Consider the following 19,954-nt stretch of genomic DNA (forward strand, 5'->3'; position numbering starts at 1 on the left):
CCTCGGTTTCCCCCGGGGGTAGGACCCCAGGGCTAGGCCCGCCCAGGGAGGAGGAGCCGGGTGATGGGCAGGTAAGGCGGGGCAGGTGGACCCGGCCCGGGGGCAGGGGCAGGGACTCGCCACTTCCTGTTTCTCCACATTCTGGAAAGCCCCGGCGTTCCCGGACCGCGCAGCGCCTCCTCCCTCCCCGCGCCTCCGGGCCCGGGTCCCTCACCACTTCTCCTTTCCGCACCCGCTTCCCCCCAGCCCAGTGGTCGGTTCCCGGCTCTCTCTCCCCTTCTCTCCCCGCCTCCCCTCCTTTTCCCATCTCTTCTCCGGCTCTCCTCTTTTCTGTCCTCCTGGAGCCCCAATCGGCGCCTCCAGGGTGAAGAACAGAAAACCGAGGCAGCAAGGTCCCACGAGCCAAGTCTGTGTCCCCCGGCCTCCGGTCACTTTCCGTCTTTCCTCCCCCCGCCCCCCCACCACAGTGTCTCTCTCTCGATCGCCGTCCCCTTGTCCCTCACTTCGTCCCAACCTCTGTCCCCGGCTCCACCAGTCCTCCCGCACACACGGAGCCGACTCCGCCCTGTCCAGCCACCACGCCCCCTCTGTGCCCACCTGACACTTGCCCCGAGGCGTCCTCAGGCGCTGGCACTGGCTGGCGGTTTCCAGGGCCTTACAGCTCCCTCCCGCCGTGTCTGACCCGGAGCTGGATCCTGCCAGGCTCGGCTAGGCTGCCTCTGAGCCGGGGCCACTTCTGGGAACAGCAAACCTGTCCAACAGGTTTGAGATCCGCCCCAGACAGGGCTTCCCGCCTCTCCGCTGGGCCGGGGACACCAGGGCTGCAGGGGTTAAATGTGACACCTGACTAGTACCCCCCAACCCCAGGCTGGGTCCTGGCTGGGCCCTGAGGTTGGGGAGCAGGTGGGAGGGGAAGAAAGATCAGCAATTCACCCACCAAGCCCACAGGGGAAGAAGTGTAGGGGGGGGCTGGCATGTGCCAAGGCCCCGAGGAACACCTATGGGGGGCTCAGGCAGTGAGGCTGGGAAGAGGGCGGAGGAATTGTTACCCTCCCCCGGCCCCCAACCAACATAAAGCTAGGGCGAGGCTTTTATCCTGGAGCACTAGGGAGCCACTGAAGGTTCTGAAGCAATGGTGTGGTATGGTCAGGGTGGGGCTGGAGGTCACCTGATCTGCCACATATGCTGGACAGGGGGCCACATCTGCAAATCTCATCTGGTGGAAAGACAGAGGCTGGAGGAAGTGGAGCTGTTGCCCCAAAGCCAAAGAGCCAAAGTTTGTATTTCTTCCTTATTTATTTCTTTTTGGCTGCATCAAGTCTTATTTGCAGTGCATAGGCTTAACTGAGACATGTGGAATCCTAGTTCCCCAACCAGGGATCTAACCCGCTTCCCCTCCATTGGAAGGTGGATTCTTAACTGCTGGAACCCCAGGGAAGTCCCTCTGAATTTCTTTCTATCCAGCGCCAGTAGTGATCCAGCCAAGGCAGGGGGCGGTTGGTGAGGGGAGCAGGGGTAGGTGTAGGCTGGGGGTTGGTGGGGGGTTACCCAGAGGAGGGTAGGAGGGCTGTGGTGGGGGTAGGAGGTGGACCTCAGCTTTGGTGACATACCACGCGTTCATCCACTAAATGTTTATCATCCCGGGCCAGGCATGAGGGATGGAGCAGAGCACCCGACACATGCGTTATGCTCCTGGGTCACAAGGAGATGAACCCACTGCCCCTGTGGCACAGGACAGGTCCCTGCAACACAAGTGCCAGAGGAAGATCCAGGCAGGTGGACCAGGCCCTGCCTTGCCCTGGCCTGACCTCCCCGCTGTAAACCACAGTCAGCTCTGGGTACTGATGTCACCTGTGCTGGGACTTCCTGAACCTTCACCTTGGATCTGCCCGGACCCATGGGGAAATTCCAAGCCAGGCGGGGACCAGCTGACTCATGTCCAGGCTTCAGTGGCATGCAAGTGGCCACACTTCTGAGGGGCATCGGGGGCATTTGGATCACTCTGTGGAATCCGCCCCCAGGCTTAGGGAGAAGCCAGACTCCCCAGCCACAGGTCAGGAGTCCCCATCAGAGCCTGCTAGGTGAGGCCAGGAAACTGGGTTCCAAAGGGTGAGAATTTGGGGCTGTCAGAGCTTCTCTGGAAGTGGGGTACTGAGCTGGTCATTTGATATCCCCAGGGCTGTACAAATGACCAGCCAAGAAGATGGAGCTCCAGCAGCAGAGCATGAGGTTACTACCTCCTGGATTCCAATCCCAGCTCTGCTAGTGGCTCTGGGACCCCAGGCAGGTTACTTAACCTCCACGTGCCTCAGTTTCTCCACCTGTAAAATGGAGAAAAATCACTACCTCCTTTGGAGGGTTTTTGTGAGAATTTGGTGAGTATCACTGTGAGCTTGGGGACGTTATGGTAAAAGTGTTTTAAAAAAACAAACTCATCGCAGCACAATTCATAACAGAAGTGGAAACAACCCCATGTACTTCAGTTAATGTAGTCATGTACAGATGTGAGAGTTGAACCATAAAGAAGGCTGAGCACCAAAGAATTGATGCTTTTGAACTCTGTTGCTGGAGAAGACTCCCAAGAGTCCCTTGGACTGCAGAGATCAAACCAGTCAACCTAAAGAAAGTCAACCTTGGAAATTCATTGGAAGGACTGATGCTGAAGCTGAAGCTCCAATACTTTGGCCACCTGATGCGAAGAGCCGACTCGTTGGAAAAGACCCTGATGTTAGGAAAGATTGAGGGCAGGAAGAGAAACGGACAACAGAGAATGAGATTGTTGGATGGCATCACCGACTCAATGGACATGAATTTGAGCAAACTCCAGGAGATGGTGAAGGACAGGGAAGCCTGGTATGCTGCAGTCCATGGGGTCACAGAGTTGGACATGACTGAACAAGAATAACATCAACTTCAGTTAATGGGTGGACACACACACCGGTCCCTCCACACACAGGAACATCATTCATCATGAAAAGGATGAAGCCCTGACACTCGCTACCATGTGGGTGGACTCCAAGAACATGATGCTCAGTGAAAGAAGCAGACAGACAGACACATGATGGGATTCCACTGATGGGAAGCGTCCAGATCAGGAAGATCCACAGACACAGAGAGTGGGTTCCTGGTTGTCAGGGGCTAGGGAGGGGGTGAAAATGACTGGTTATTTGGGATTCAGTGTTTTAAAGGGGTGATGACAATGTTTTGAAATTAGAGGTGGTGGTTGTACAGGGTGAATGTACTAAACGCCACTGTACTGTACATTTTAAAATGGTCCATTGTGGACTTCCCTAGTGATTAAAAGTCCACTTGCCGATCAGGGGACACAGGTTCAATATCCCTGGTCAGGGAAGATCCCATAAGCTAAGGAACAAATAAGCCCATGTGCCACAACTATTGATGTGCAAGCGCCCTACCTGTGCTCATGAACAAGAGAAGCCCCCATACCCTAACTAGAGAGTAGCCCAACTCACCACAACTAGAGAAAGTCTGGGCACAGAGCAGCCAAAATAAATAAGCAATAATAATAAAACAGTTAATTGTATGTCATGTGAATTTCACCAAACTAACAAAAAAGAAAGCAAAAGGCAGTTGGCCCTGTAATCAAAGGGGTGACAGATGTCACAATCAAGTCATCATGAAATCCTAAAGTTGCATTCGGATCCCAGGAAGGCCTCCAAAAGCAACAGGTTTCAAACACACTGGAGAAATTCCATGACCACTGACTGTGATCTTCGGTGTGGACAGTGGGGACCCTTGATGTAATGGGCTGGGATAACTCCTCACCCTGTGGTCTTCCTCCCCAAGCCCATCACCCTGATCTAACCCTGAGAACACCACCATGTGTGCTAAGTTGCTTCTGTTGTGTCTGACTCTGTACAACTCTATGGATTGTAGCCCATCAGGTTCCTCTGTCCATGAGATTCTTCAGGCAAGAATACTGAAGTGGGTTGCCATGCCCTGCTTCAGGGGATCTTCCCGACCCAGGGATTGAACCCACATCTCTTAACATCTACTTGCATTGGCAGGTGGGCTCTTTACCACTAGCGCTGGCTGTGAAGGTCTGAGAACAACACTGGAAAGACTCAATCAAGGGACTATCTACGCGATTTCCCACCAGTCTCCCTTCAAAGCTGTCCAGTCATCAAAAACAAGGAAAATCTGGACTTCCCTGGTGGTCCAGTGGTTAAGACTCCATGCTTCTAACGAGGGGGCACAGGTTTGACATCTGCTCAGGGGAACAAAGGTCCCAAATACCCTGCAATGCAGCCATAATAAATAAATAATAAAATAAGTAAAAACAAGGGAAGTCTGAAAAATTGTCACAACCCCGAGTTGTAATGACTAAATGTCATGTGGGAATCCTGATGGGGTGTCTTGGGGCAGGAAAAGGACCTTAGGGAAAAACTAAAGAAATATTTTTTTGAAGTGAGGAATTTAGTTGATCACAATATATTAATGACGTGTCCTACACTCATGGAAGATGTTAACGTCCAGACAAAGTGGCTGCCAGAAGACAGGAGCTCCCTGTACCATGCTTGCAACTTTAGATTTCTAAACCTATTAAAAATTATCAAAGTATAAGACCTGATCCATCCTCCCACCCCACCCCATGGGATGAAGCCCATGTCCATCCCTAGGCTGGACACCTGCAGCTTCCATTGCCAAAACCCCCTGCATGAGTCTTCCCTCCAAGTTTGGTTAGAATATTTTGGTTGCAAGTGATAGAAACCGCAACTGAAACGGGCAGGTTTTTTTTTTTTTTTTCTTTTAAATGGGAATTTTGGGCTTGTGGAACTGAAAGGTTCAGGGATAGATTTAACTCAGAGTTCTCCCCCTTAGCACAGCTGACATTTGGGACTAGATGGTTCTTTGTGTTTTACAGCTGTCCTGGGCACTGTGGGGTATGGACAGCATCCCTGCTCCCTACCCACCCAATGCCAGAAGCCCCACAGTTTTTTTGGTTTTTTTTTTTTGACTGCACGATATGTAGGATTTTAGTTCCCTGACTAGGATCAAACCCATGACCTCTGCAGTGAAAGCTCACGGTCTTTTTTTTTTTAAAGCTCACGGTCTTAACCACTGGACCACCAGGGAAGTCCCCCCCACAGTCTTGACAACCACAGATGCCCCAGTATCCCCCGGGGGCAGGACTCCCTCTGATCCAGCTATCAGACTCAGCTGGATCCAGAACCCTCAAACAGTGTCACAACGATTTGTCCACCTCTCCATCTCTCAATTCTGCCATCTTTGCTCTTGGCTTTTTTCCTCAAGTCTCCCCAGCTTGGGACAAAGATGGTACCAGCAACCGTTGACTAAATCCCCACATGAGCTTAACAGCCCCAGCAAAAGGTCAGCACCTCTTCTGCAAGAGAAGCAGCAAAAGTCCCACGGAAGGTTTTGATTGGCCCAACTTTAGCCACATGACCTTGTTGAATCAATCTCTGTGGCCAGGTAAGGGAAAGCCCTCATTGGCCAAACTGGGATCACATGATTGTATGGAGCCAGTCAATGGGGTTAGAACCCCATGATGTCAGCCAATGGGGTGAGTACACTGTGGACTGGATTGGAAGCAGGGGGAGTAGCCCTGGGCAGTAGAGTCTCCTGCTGGGCAAGGTTGGCCTGTCATCCCACTGTGGGCTTTAGCAGGGCAGCATTAATAAATGAGTGAGTGGTTTATAGTAGTGCACAATAAATGCATGCTGGATGTAAACTAGTGAGTGGATGGACAAATGGCAGAAGCTGGGGTGATTGCCACATATGGCCTCTATTAGCAGCTGCCATGTAACAAATTTCCCCAAACAACAGAGGCTTAAAACAACACATACATTGATTATCTCACAGTTTCCAAGGGCCGGTGGAGCTGGGTCCTTTGCACAGGCTGCATCACTGGTGTTAACCAGGGCTCAGAGCTCATTGGGAGGCCTGATTAGGGAGGGGGTCACTTTCCAGGCCCCTCACATTGTTGCAGGATTTATACTCTTGCTGCTTTAAGAGTGAGGGCCCTGTTTCTTGCTTGGTGTTGACTGGAGGCTGCCCTCAGCCACACGTGGGCTCCTCCAACTCGGCTACTCACATTGTCAAACCCACAGGGAGGGGATATAGGTCTGACCACGCATGGCATGATGTCACCTTGGCCACAGTCTGTTGGCCCCACCCTCTCAAGGGAAGTGGCCAGCAGGAGGTAGGATCTGGATCACATTAGGGTCTGTCCTCCACACAGCCTCCAGGTTCAGCAGAGGAAACATCAGCCTTGTGTAGCTCAGAGCTTGAGTGCCACAGAGTGCCATCATCTGGAGGGGGGTCCATAGACCCCGGCCTGTGAGCCTGGGCCAACTGCTGTCCATGTGTATGAGGACTGCAATACCCTATGAGTGATGTCTACATTTCGAAGTAGGTGAAAAAAATAAAGGAGACTTCTTTTGTGACACAAGAAAATGACATGAAATTCACATGTTGGTGTAGTTTCCTTGGCAAAGATGTATACCTTCCACTAAGCATCCGCTGTGACTGCTTCCATGACATGACAGACAGAGGTGGAGAATCAAGAGTCCAGCAAGTCACAAAGCTGAAAATGTTTGTTCTCAGGCCCTTGACACAAAGGGCTGGCTGAGCCCTGCTCTACACAGTCCTATGTTCCTGGCTTTTGAACTGTGGTGTTGGACAAGACTCTTGAGTCTCTTGCACAGCAAGGAGATCAAACCAGTCAATCCTAAAGGAAATCAACACTGAATATTCATTGGAAGGACTGATACTAAAGCTGAAGCTCTAATACTTTGGCCACCTGATGCAAAGAACTGACTCATTGGAAAAGACTCTGATGCTAGGAAAGACTGAAGGCAGGAGAAGGGGACAACAAAGGATGAGATGGTTGGATGGCAGCTGATTCAACGGACATGAGTTTGAACAAACTCCAGGAGATGGTAAAGGACAGGGAAGCCTGGTGTGCTGTAGTCCATGGGGACACAGAGAATCAGACACGACTAAGCAACTGAACGGTGACGATGATGCCCCTGACAAAGGATGCTGTGAGCTCTCTTAGCCCAGAAATCTCCTCTCTCAAATGGGGTGGTGAGAGGGAGGAAGGATCTTGGCCTCCAGGCCATCAAGAGGTGAACTTTGGGTCAGATGATGATCACTGTCATTCTTCGGGTGGCCTGGGGCAGGGGCATCCACAGGCAGCAGGTGGGAAACGTAGACACATTCTGCACGTTCTAATGGTCTTAGAACCATAGCACAACCTTGTGAGATCATCTTGAATGGGGCAACAGGACCCTGCAGCCTGTAATAATGGGGGCAGCAAGTGTGTGTCAGGGGTGGGGGCTTAGCCAGGGAGGTCAGGGGACATGAAGCTGCAACTGGAATGAGTGAAAGAGGGAGTTGTGTGGACACTTGTGGGGGGAGGGGCAAGAGCAAAGGCCCTGGGGTGAGGCAGAAGTTGGTCTGGTGACTGGAGATGAAAAGACAATGTGGCTGAAGCAAAATGACCCCTAGCCAGGGCCACACCTAAGCACACAGGGCTGGCATGGCCCTCTCCACCTCCAGTCCAGCTTCCCCCAAGCCTCAGTGACCCCAGTTGCAGAATGGCAGCCAGAGCCCAGTGATGTCCTGGAATTTCAGGTCTGTGCTGGCCTGACTGTGTGTCAAGCTGGCCACCACATCTCTGGCTCCCCAGGCCAAACTGAGCAACGGGACGGGCCAATGGTCCAGGGCTGGGGGATGCTGACCAATGTCCCTGCTCTCTGATTCTGGTAGGTTCTGTCCCAAAGCCTCCCCCGTACCATGCAGGCCAAGAGGTATCAATGTGAGGCTGTGGGTGTCAGGGAGAGGAGAGTCCTGGGCACAGCTGGGGATGAATATCCAGTGACCTCCGCCTGTCAGGACCCTGCTCTCATGGGGCTGGCCGCCTGCCTTGCCCCTTCCTGGTGATTCCCCAGTCATCCAGGAACCCTGGGTCCCAGTGAATGGCCCATTGCATAGGTGGGCCTGCCAAGGCCAAAGGAGGTGTGGGACCCCAGAGCTGGGGCTGGGAACTGGGGTCCTGAGTGAGTGGGAGCAGGCATGGATAGTGTGGCTAGCACTGGGCAGGCTTTCTCCCCTTCGTCACTCTGATTGCCCACTCATTCATCCACTCAGGGTTTCTGGTGCCCAAGCGTCTGAGTAGATGCTAGCCCTGATGACCCAGTCCAACCTGCTCATGCATAAATGTGTAAACAAAATGTAGCTGATGCCGCTCACATTTTAATTTATAACTTCGTACTCCCCTCCCCCATTCTTTTCTGTGGTTTGGTGGGTTTTTTTGTTCTTTGTATGTTTTGTTGTTTTGTTTTTTTTTTTTTGCTTGAAACCCGGTTGTTTTTCCTGTTAAGTTTCCCGCAGTGTAGAACTTGCTGATGTGTTTCCCTGTGATGAGTTAAATTTTCAAAGAGGTAGTTCATCCCCTTGTTTCAAAACTCAAGAGTCAAAAGTCCACCCAGAGGGCAGCTGCAGGGAGAGAGTCCTACAGCTCCTCAAAATGTTGAACAGAATCACCTCCCGACCTAGAAGTTCTTTTGCCAGGTGTGAGTCCCAAGCCCTGCAAGCAGAGACCTGACCCGTTGTGTGGGAGTGTTCCTGGTAGTGAGTTCACAATGGCCAAAGTTACAAGGAACCCAAGTGTCTATCGATGGATGATAGATGAACAAATGTGGTCCATCCACACAGTGAAATGTTACTCAGCCTTAAAAAGGAAGGAGGTTCTGACACCTTCTACAACAGGGATGAACCCTGAGGACGTGAGGCTCGGTGAGAGAAGCCAGACACAGAAGGACACACACTGTCTGATTCCACTCACAGGAGGTCCCTGGAGAAGTCAGATCCACAGAGACAGGAAGTAGATGGTGGGGCCAGGGACTGAGGGAGGGGACAGGGAGTCAGTGTTTCACAGGGACAGAGCTTCAATTTGGGAAGATGAGAAAGTTCTGGAGATGTTGGTGGGGATGGTTGCAAGACAATGTGAATGTGCTTAATGCCACTGAGCTGTGAACTCAAAAATGGCTGAGATGTTGAATTTTATGTTATGTAGATTTTTACCATAAAAAAGGTGTGCCCCACTCATAAAATTCAGCATTTTCACCATAGCGATGTCCATTTTTACCCTAGAGACGTCCATCTTCACCACAAAGACTTACATCTTCACCATAGAGAGTTCCATCTTTACCACAGAGACTTCCTATGAGTGGAATCACAAACTGTGTGTCTGTCCTTCTGTGTCCACTTCTCCCATTGAGCATCGTGTTCTCAGGGTCTGTCCATGTGGTAGTGAGAGTCAGGGCTTCTGTCCTTTTCATGGCTGGGGATGACCATGGATGGACCACGTGGTGTGAATGGACCACACTGTGTCTGTCCATCATCCATTGATGGACACTCAGTTGCTTGCACCTTTTGGCTGTTGTAAATCATGCTGCTGTGAAGACCGGTGTGCCAATATCTCTTCAGGTCCCTGATTTTGACTCTTTTGGTTCTGTACCCAGGAGTGGGATTGCTGGGTCATGTGGTAATTCTATGTTTAATTTTTTTGAGGAAACTTCTGACTGCTTTCCACAGTGCTTGCACCATTTTACATCCCCATGAGCTGTGCACAAGGCTTCCAAAAAAATTTCTCCACATCCCCACCAATGCCTGCTATTTTTGGCTTTCCTTTTTCTTCATAGCCATCCAAAGGAGCATGAGGTATGAGTCTCCCAACTCTTTGCTGTGGAGTACTTCAGACACATGGGAGAGGAAAAGGTAGATTGACCCCTCCACCCCCATCTAGCTTCAACCAGTATCGACTCCAGACGAGTCTTGTGTTCTCTCTAGTCCACCCTTGGATTATTTTTTTCCAACCTTTTATTATGAATATTTTCAAGTGTGGAGAAGAATTGAAAGGATTTTGTGGTTAAAAACACAAAACCTACTTCCTACGACTAACACTTTATTTAGCACATAACTGAACATTCATCCTTTCCTCTATGTGGCTGCATATTTGTGCACACGTGTGTTAATGTGCCACCTATCTGAATGGTAAAGCTAAAACCAAAAAAATTGGACACCACCAACTGCTGGCAAGGAGGCAGAACCACCAGGTCCCTCAGATGTTGCTGCCGGGAATGCAGCCACTTTGGGAGATGGATTAAGGGTTCTCAAAATGGGAAATCCAGAATTGCCAGGTGATTCAGCTGTTCCACTCTTGGGTGTTACCCCAAGAGAAATAAAATCTTCTGTACAGCAAAAAAGCTGTGCACATGTATTCACAGCAGTATGATTTGTAATCGCACAAAACTGAAGACAGCCCAGATGGTCCTCAACTGGTGAATGGATGAAAAAAAAACACAGAATATCCATATGAACGGATATCATCCAGACCTAACATGGAGCCAGTGCTCACAACATATGCATCTCAGATGAATTCTGTGGGTGAATGAAGGAAGCCAGGCTCCTACTGTCCTATTCCATTGCATGGCAACTCAGAGAAGACCAAATTATGAGGTCAAAACTCAATGCGTACTTGGGGAGGGCTGGGGGTGGAGGGAGGTGAATACAGGAAGCAAGAGGGGACCTTTTGGGGTGATGAAAATATTTATTTCCTGATTATGGTGGTAATTACACAACTACATCTTTTTGTCAAAATTCTTCTGTAATAAATAATTCTCAGAAACTCGCACATGAGTTTCCTGGGGCTTCCCTAACAAATGGACTTTAAACAACAGAACTGTACACAGTCACACTGTGTAGGCCAGACTTCATAGGTCAAGGTGATGGCAGTGCTGGAGGCTCCAGGGCAGGGGCGTTCCTGCCTCTTCCGGGGGCTGCAGGTGTCCTGGCTGTGGCTGCACCTCCCCAGCCTCTGCCTCCGTCTTCACATGGCTTCTCCCTGGCCGTCAGATCTCCCCTGTGTGATTTTTATAAGGACAAGTGTCATTGGCTTTAGTGCCCACCTAAGTAACTCAGATCATGAACTCCTTATTGCCAAATTCAGACTTAAATTGAAGAAAGTAAGGAAAACCACTAGACCATTCAGGTATGACCTAAATCAAGTCCCTTATGATTATACAGTGGGAGTGAGAAATAGATTTAAGAGACTAGATATGATAGACAGAGTGCCTGATGAACTATGGACGGAGGTTCGTGACACTGTACAGAAGACAGGGATCAAGACCATCCCCAAGAAAAAGAAATGCAAAAAAGCAAAATGGCTGTCTGAGGAGGCCTTACAAATAGCTGTGAAAAGAAGGGAAGTGAAAAGCAAAGGAGAAAAGGAAAGATATACCCATTTGAATGCAGAGTTCCACAGAATAGCAAGGAGAGATAAGAAAGCCTTCCTCAGTGATCAGTGCAAAGAAATAGAGGAAAATAATAGAAAGGGAAAGACTAGAGATCTCTTCAAGAAAATTAGAGATACCAAGGGAACATTTCATGCAAAGATGGGCTCAATAAAGGACAGAAATGGTATGGACCTAACAGAAGCAGAAGATATTAAGAAGAGGTGGCAAGAATACACAGAAGAACTGTACAAAAAAGATCTTCACAACCCAGATAATCATAATGGTGTGATCACTCACCTAGAGCCAGACATTGTGGAATGTGAAGTCAAGTGCCTTAGGAAGCATCACTATGAACAAAGTGAGTGGATGTGATGGAATTCCAGTTGAGCTATTTCAAATCCTGAAAGATGATGCTGTGAAAGTGCTGCACTCAATATGCCGCCAGCAAATTTGGAACGCAGCAGTGGCCACAGGACTGGAAAAGGTCAGTTTTCATTCCAATGCCAAAGAATGCTCAAACTACCACACAACTGCACTCATCTCACATGCTGGTAAAGTAATGCTTAAAATTCTCCAAGCCAGGCTTCAACAATGCATGAACTGTGAACTTCCAGATGTTCAAGCTGGTTTTAGAAGAGGCAGAGGAATCAGAGATCAAATTACCAACAACTGCTGGATCATCAAAAAAGCAAGAGAGTTCCAGAAAAACATCTATTTATGCTTTACTGACTATGCCAAAGCCTTTGACTGTATGGATCACAATAAACTGTGGAAAATTCTGAAAGAGATGGGAATACCAGACCACCTGACCTGCCTCTTGAGAAATCTGTATGCAGGTCAGAAAGCAACAGTTAGAAATGGACATGGAACAACAGACTGGTTCCAAATAGGAAAAGGAGTACGTCAAGCCTGTATATTATCACTGTGCTTATTTAACTTATACGCAGAGTACATCATGAGAAACACTGGACTGGATGAAGCACAAGCTAGAATCAAGATTGCTGGGAGAAATATCAATAACCTCAGATATGCCTATGACACCACCCTTATGGCAGAAAGTGAAGAAGAACTAAAGAGCCTCGTAGTGAAAGTGAAAGAGGAGAGTGAAAAAGTGGGCTTAAAGCTCAACATTCAAAAAACTAAGATCATGGCATCCGGCTCCATCACTTCATGGCAAATAGATGGGGAAACAGTGGAAACAGTGGCAGACTTTATTTTGGGGGGCTCCAAAATCACTGCAGATGGTGACTGCAGCCATGAAATTAAAAGATGCTTACTCCTTGGAAGGAAAGTTATGACCAACCTAGACAGCATATTAAAAAGCAGAGACATTACTTTGCCAACAAAGGTCCGTCTAGTCAAGGCTATGATTTTTCCAGGAGTCATGTATGGATGTGAGAGTTGGACTATGAAGAAAGCTGAGCACCACCGAAGAAATGATGCTTTTGAACTGTGATGTTGGAGAAGGCTCTTTTCTTGGACTGCAAGAAGATCCAACCAATCCATCCTAAAGGAGATCAGTCCTGAGTCTTCATTGGAAGGACTGATGTTGAAGTTGAGACTCCAATAGTTTGGCCACCTGATGCAAAAAACTGACTCATTTGAAAAGACCCTGATGCTGGGAAAGATTGAGGGCAGGAGGAGAAGGGGACGGCACAGGATGAGATGGTCGGATGGCATAACTGACTCAGTGGACATGAGTTTCAGTAAACTCTGGGAGTTGGTGATGGACAGGGAGGTCTGGCGTGCTGCAGTCCATGGGGTCGCCGAGAGTCAGACACGACTGAATGACTGAACTGCACTGAAATAACCCAGGCTGACCTCAAGATCCTTGTCTTGATGACCACAGCAGAGACCCCATACTTCAATTGGTCCCATTTACAGGTTCTAGGGATCTGGACAGGAACATTTCTTCGGGGAGCTTCCACTCAACATGTTACATTTTACTTAAAAATGAAAACAGTAGTGACAGGACTTCCCTGCTGGTCCAGTGGCTAAGACTCCACTTTCCCAATGCAGGGGGCCTGGGTTCGATCCTTGGTCAGGGAACTGTATCCCATATGCTGCAACTGAGTTCACGTGCTGCAACTAAAGATCTTATATACAACAGCTAAGACCCAGTGCATTCAAATAAATAAATAAAATATTTTTAAACACATACACAATACAACAGTGGCCACATCAGAACACTTTCTCCCAAATCCTTGGGCCTGAACAGCGCACCCTGGAACGTTTTGAAGCAAAACCCTGGACATTATGTCCTTTTATCTGTAGATAATTCAGTGTGTATCTCTAAAGCTGTGATTCCCAACTGGGGGTGTGGGGTGGTCCTGCCCCCCAGGGGTCACTGGGCCACCTCTGGGAGCATCTGCAGTTGTCACCACTGGGGAATCTCTTGGCATGCAGTGGATGTTGGCATGCACACATACACACACCACACAGATACTCATACACATAGAAATGCTCATACACACACACACACAGAGAATCTCATACATACACACATATACACACACAGATGCTCACACAGAGATGCTCACACACAGACAGACGCTCACATACACAACACGCACACACACACACACATAGAAGCTCACACACACACGAAGTACAAGCTCACACCACTCCAGGCCAGCCTCAGCCATGATCCTTACCTGCCCCCTGGTGGCCACACTAGCCCAGGCTGAGCCATCCCCTGCTGGATTCCTGGTGGGGACTAACCTTGATTTTGGAAGGACCCCTCTGATCCCCAGAATTCCCTGGTGGCTCAGATGTAAAAGCATCTGCCTACAATGCGGGAAACCCGGGTTCAATCCCTGGGTTGGGAAGATCCCCTGGAGAAGGAAATGGCAACCCACTCCAGTACACTTGCCTGGAGAATCACATAGACAGAAGAGCCTGGTGGGTTACAGTCCATGGGGTCGCAAAGAGTCAGACATGAATGAGCAACTTCACTTCACTTTCTCTGACTCCCAGGGGCCTCATTTCTCAAGTGGGGGCCACAGCTGGGCCCCTGGAAAAGAGGTGGCCCTGGGGCCAAGAGCTTAACATTTAAGAGACCCACCAAATGGGAGGAGACCCAAGGTGGGGCAGTCAGCCAGGAGAAGGCCAGAAGGACCTCTGCCTCCTCAGTCCTCAGGGAGGGGGTGAAAGGGGACTTGGCATCAGAGGGAAGCAAGGGGGTCAGCCAGAGGAGTGAGAAGGAGCAGACGGGTCTGGGGACCAGCTGTGCATGCGTGTCTGTGAGAATTGTAGGGGGGCGAGAGAAACGATAGGTGTGAGGGGTGGGGTAGGCAGAGGGGACGACTGAGCCCTAGAGGGGTCTGAGTATAACCTGCCTCTCCCTGTAAGCTACAGCTCTCCATTTATAATCTGAGGCCACCCATATATGCCCTGGAGTTCTCCACCTGTAACCAGGGCCCCCTGCTATGACCTGGGGCTTCAATCTATAACCAGGTGTTCGCCACTTGTACCTTGGCTCCCCCAGCTATTACCTGGTGCCCTTACTTATAACCTGGGGTCTCCACCTCAATCCTGGGGCCCCTCACTTTTAACATGAGCCCATAACCTTGGGTCTCCCAGTATAACCTGGGGCCCCCATCTATAACCTGAAACCTCCCACCTGTAACCTCGGGCTCCGTACCTATAATCTGGGACTCCTATCTATAACCTGGGACCCCTTGCTATAACCTGGGCCCCCCACCTGTAACCTAGAGCCTCCACATGTAACCTGAGGACCCCACCTAGAAACTGGGGCCTCTCAGTGATAATCTGAAACCCAACCCTGGGTTCCAACCTATAACCCAGCGTCTTTAGTAGAACCTGAAGAATGGTGAGGGTGAGAACTTTTCGTCAAAGCTGTTTTTCCCCAGGGTTACCATAAATATTCATACTTATTGCCTGTGTCTATTAATAATCCCATTTGTCACAGTTCACTGTCCCAGAGGTCAGGCTGCCCCTCTGGATCCAGAGTGTCATCTCTGACTGTTAAGTCTTTCCTTTTCATGGTGATTCATAAAGTAATAGCACACCTCACTTCCAATGGCCTCTTGTATTTCATGACATACGGTACTCTAACTCCCCACTCAGAGCAACAGGAAGCCCCGCCCATGTCAGCAGCCACCCCCTCCACCCCACTCCCATCCCCACCCCAGACACTGACAACCAGGAATTCACTCTCCTGTCTCTGGGGACTTGCCTGTTCTGGACGTTTTCCATCAATGGAATCACACACTGTGTGATTCCTTCTGTGTCTGGCTTCTCTCACTGAGCATCGAGTTCTCAAGTTCATCCATGTATGTCAATGCCTCTGTCCTTTTCATGCTGAACAATATTCCAATATGTGGACATGCCATGATCAGTTTGTCCATCATCTGTTGCTGGATATGTGGGTTGTTTCCACTTTTTGACTATTGTGAATTGTGCTGCTGTAAACATCCGTGTACAAGTTCTTATGTGGATGTATGTTTCTTTCTCTTGAGCAGAAATCTCAGATTGGAATTACAGGGCCATATGGTGACTTAATGTTAACCTTTCAACTGGTTTTCCAACCTGGCTATACCATCTATAAGAAAGTTCCAGTTTCTTCACATCCTTGCTGATACTCCATTTTTAACAAATTATAACCATCATAGTGGGTATGAAGCGGTTTTGTTGTTGTTTAGTCACTCAGTTGTATCAGACTCTTGCAACCCCATGAACTATAGCCACGAGGCTCCTCTGTCCATGGGATTTTCCAGGCAAGCATACTGGAATGGGTTGTCATTTCCTTCTCCAATGAAGTGTTACTTTTATGTTATTTAATTTATTGTTTTGTTTGCACCCTGTGGCTTGCAGAATGTTAGTTCCCCAAACAGGGACTGAACCTGGGCCCAGGCAGTGAAAGCACCCAGTCCTAACCACTGGGACACTGGGGAATTCCCTGAAGTGGTTAATTTTAATAATATATTTCTTTTAACCTAATATATCCAAAATTTATCACTTCAATATGCGATCAATATGTTATTGTTTTCATATTACAGTTATTAATAAGATATACACATATATTGTTGTTCTTTAGTCACTAAGTTGTGTCCGACTCTTTTGCGACCCCATGGACTATAGCCTGCCAGGCTCATCTGTCCATGGGATTTCCCAGGCAAGAATACTGGAGCGGGTTGCCATTTAATCCTCCAGGGGATCTTCCTGACCCAGGGATTGAACCTGCATCTCCTGCATTGGCAGGTAGATTCTTTACCGCTGAACCACCAGGAAGCCCCGTACGTAAACATCATACATACTTTTTTCCCCTTCACATTAGGCCTTCAAAATCCAGTGTGTAGTGCGTCCCTGGTAGTCCAGTGGTTAAGAGTCTGCCTTGCAATGCAAGGACACCAGTTCAGTCTCTGGTCCGGGAAGATCCCACATGCCGAGGAGCAGCTAAACCCATGCACCACAACTACCGAACCTATACTCTAGAGGCCGTGCTCTGCAGTAAGAGAAGCCACTGCAGTGATAAGTGCCTGCATCACAATGAAGAGTAGCCTACACTCACAACTAGAGAAAGCCCGAGCATAGCAACAAAGATCCAGTGCAATCAAAAAGAAATACATTATATATATATGTATATATAAATTCAGTGTGTATTACACTCACAGCGCATCTCAATTCCAGCAGCCACATTATAGGAGCTTAACAGACACATGTGGCCAGTGGCTATTGTACTGAATGACAGCTCAAGTTGCTGAGGATACAGCAGTGGCCAAGACATATCTAGCCTCAGCCCCAGAGAGCTTCCAGTGCAGTTCCAGAGACTAAAGAAATATGGGGAAAATATATATACAAATAAGATAATTTTTGCTGGTGACAAGTGTTAAGAAGAAAACTAAACATGAAAGGGGCTACATTGGAGGGAATGACCAGGAGGACTTCTTGGAGGAGATCACATTTGAGCCAAGAGTTCACCTTCACATACTCTTTCTGCAATGATCACCAAACATTCCTATGTCCTTCCATGTGTCCTGCACATCAGGAGAGGGGTGGAGTGAAGGAGAGTGGGATGTCAAAATTATCAAATACCCCCAGACTCTAAGAAAGTTGGGCATAAGTCAGCAGTTAAAAACATAGAAAATACCAAAAGGAATTTGAGTTGGGCAGTGTTGCCTCTTTGTTTTCTGCAAGATTGTTTAGAACTAATGTTATTTCTTCTTAAAATTTTTTATTATTAAAAATTTTGGGGGGTGCCTTGGGTCTTCATTGTTGTTCATGGGCTTTTTCTAGTTGCCTCAGAGTGGGAGCTACTCATTGCTGGGGCTTCCCATATTGCAGAGCACAGGCTTTAAAGTGCTGGCTCAGTTCTTATGGCACAGGGGGTAAGCTGCCCTGATGCATGTGGAATCTTCCTGGACCAGGGATTGAACTGGTGTGTCCTGCATTGGCAGGCAGATTCTTAATTAACCACTGGACCAGCAGAGAAGTCCTTCCCAAAATGTTTGATGGAAATTCATGAATGAAAACATCTGGGCCTTAATTGTCTTTGTTGAAAGGTTTTCCCCTACAGATTTAATTTCTCTAATAAATCTAAGACTATGCAGATTATCTATTTTTTCTTCATAGAGTTTTCATTTTAGTGTCTTTTCAGGTGTTGGTCAATTTCCTATTGAATTTTGGACATAGAGTTGTTCCTATATCTAATCATTTTAGGTCAACTAGTTTTCTTGCTTAGTCTGGCCAGAGTTTTAATCAGTTGTTTTAATTCTTTCAATGAATAGTCTTTTGGCTTCATCAGTTTTCCCTGTGTTTGTTTGTTTTTTCTATTCTGCTTCATTGGTTTCTGCTCTGCTCTTTATGATTAAGGAAAAGGAATTTGGGGCTAATCTACACGTTCTGATTAGGGCTTGCTGGTATGTTGGTGTGACTTGTGGTCCCCCCACCCCCAAAGCCACAGCAATCCGCCTTCTGTAGGTCATTTGAGAATCTGATGAAAGTCCTAGATGTCCCTAAGAACACACACAAGGACACACTCAATTTCACACATAGATTTAGGCAGTCCACAGGTGTCAGGCTCAGAACTCGCAGCCTGGAGCCCAAATCTGACGGTGTCAGCTCCCACCGTTCCCACTAAAGACAAGCAGTTTGTTCTGGCAAAATAATCAAGTGATAAAAAACAGAAAGATAGAAAAACCCCAGAGGCCTGGAGGAATTTTCAGTTTCATCAAGCCCTAGTATTTTGCCATCTCAGTATTTTTCATCCAAAGCACTTTGCTGGCACCATGTCAGCTGAGTACTGCGTTTTACCCCGTGAGATTCTTTAGGGTAGAGATGGTCCAGCGCACTTTTAGCCCCGTCTGGTCTGAGAGATGCTTAATAAAAGGTTTTTTGCCTTCAGTTGGCCACTTTCGGCTACTTTTTGACCCTTGACCTCGCTTCAAAAGGGATTTCGGGGGACAGACCCTATCAGGCGCCCACCAGCATCTGTGAGCTGCAACCGACCAGCCAGGGCTACGCCCAGACACCCTCCCCCGACTCCCGGTCCGAGGCGCCCCTTGGCCTTTGTGAACTCCGATCTTAGCTAGGTCAACGCCACTCTCACCTCCCCGAGCCTGCTTCCCGCCCCCTCCACTTGACGGGCGTGCCCGCGGACCAATGAGAGTGCAGTAACCACCCCCTGGGCGGGGCCAAACGAGAACCAATCCCCGCCGCAGGGCCCGCCCGGGTCCAAATGGCCCAATGGGCGCTGGCGGCAGGGTTCGCTGCGGGGGCGGGGCTGGTCGGCTAGGCCAACGGGCGTGCACGTCGGCGTCGCGAGGGGCGGGCCCGCGGCGGGCGTGCGACGGAGAGGCGGTGCAGGGCGGGGGAGGAGGTAAACAAGATGGCGGCGGCGTGTCGGGCGCGGAAGGGGGAGGAGGCCCGGGGCGCCCGCGACTGAGGCGGGGCGCGGCGGTAGCGGCGGCGGGCGCCGGCCGGCAGCGCGGCCGCCTTGCATGGGCTGGGCCCCCGCGCCGCCCCGCCTGCTCCACACGCGCGGCAGCCGCGGCGGGATACGCGCCGCCCGGGCCCCGGCAACCCCGGGAACCCCGGTCCGGGGCCTGCGGCCTGCGCCGCCTCGGCTGCCCGGAGCCCCGCGCGCCCCGCCGTCCGCGACCGACGGCATTCGGGCGGAGAGCGAGCGCGGGCTGCCGTTTGGGGCAGGGCGCCCGCCGGGCCCGCGCGGTCGCTCGGTGTCCCGGGCCGGTGTGCGGGCGCCCGGGCGGCGGCTGGCTCGGACGAGGCTTGCTCCTTGCAGCCGGCGGGCCCCGGGCAGCCCCGGCGCTGGCGGGAGCCGGCCGAGCTGGACGAAGGTGCCCCGCGCGCCCCGGATACGCACCTGCCGGCGTCTCGGGCGCCCCGGACGGCGGGAGACGCCCCCGAGCTGCGCGCCCTGCCCCCGGCAAAGCTCACCTGCCCAGCTCTGGGAGCCCCAGAGCTGGCCTGCGCGGGTTCCCGGGCGCGCGCCATGGCCCGCTGGTAATGGACGGCGCGGAGAAGACTCGGCCCGGCCGCGTCCGTGTTCGTTCGAGGGTCTAAAGTCCCTGGAGGATGACCTAGCACTTCGCGGCCCCACCGGCCTCCGGAGGGCCCCCGTGGACGCGCCTGCCCGCCCCGAAGCTCCGAGGTCGGGCGGCCCTCAAACTTGGGACGCTGCGCACGCC

Source organism: Odocoileus virginianus, chromosome 3 (genome assembly GCF_023699985.2).
Source record: "Odocoileus virginianus isolate 20LAN1187 ecotype Illinois chromosome 3, Ovbor_1.2, whole genome shotgun sequence".
NCBI classification, from domain to species: domain Eukaryota; kingdom Metazoa; phylum Chordata; class Mammalia; order Artiodactyla; family Cervidae; genus Odocoileus; species Odocoileus virginianus.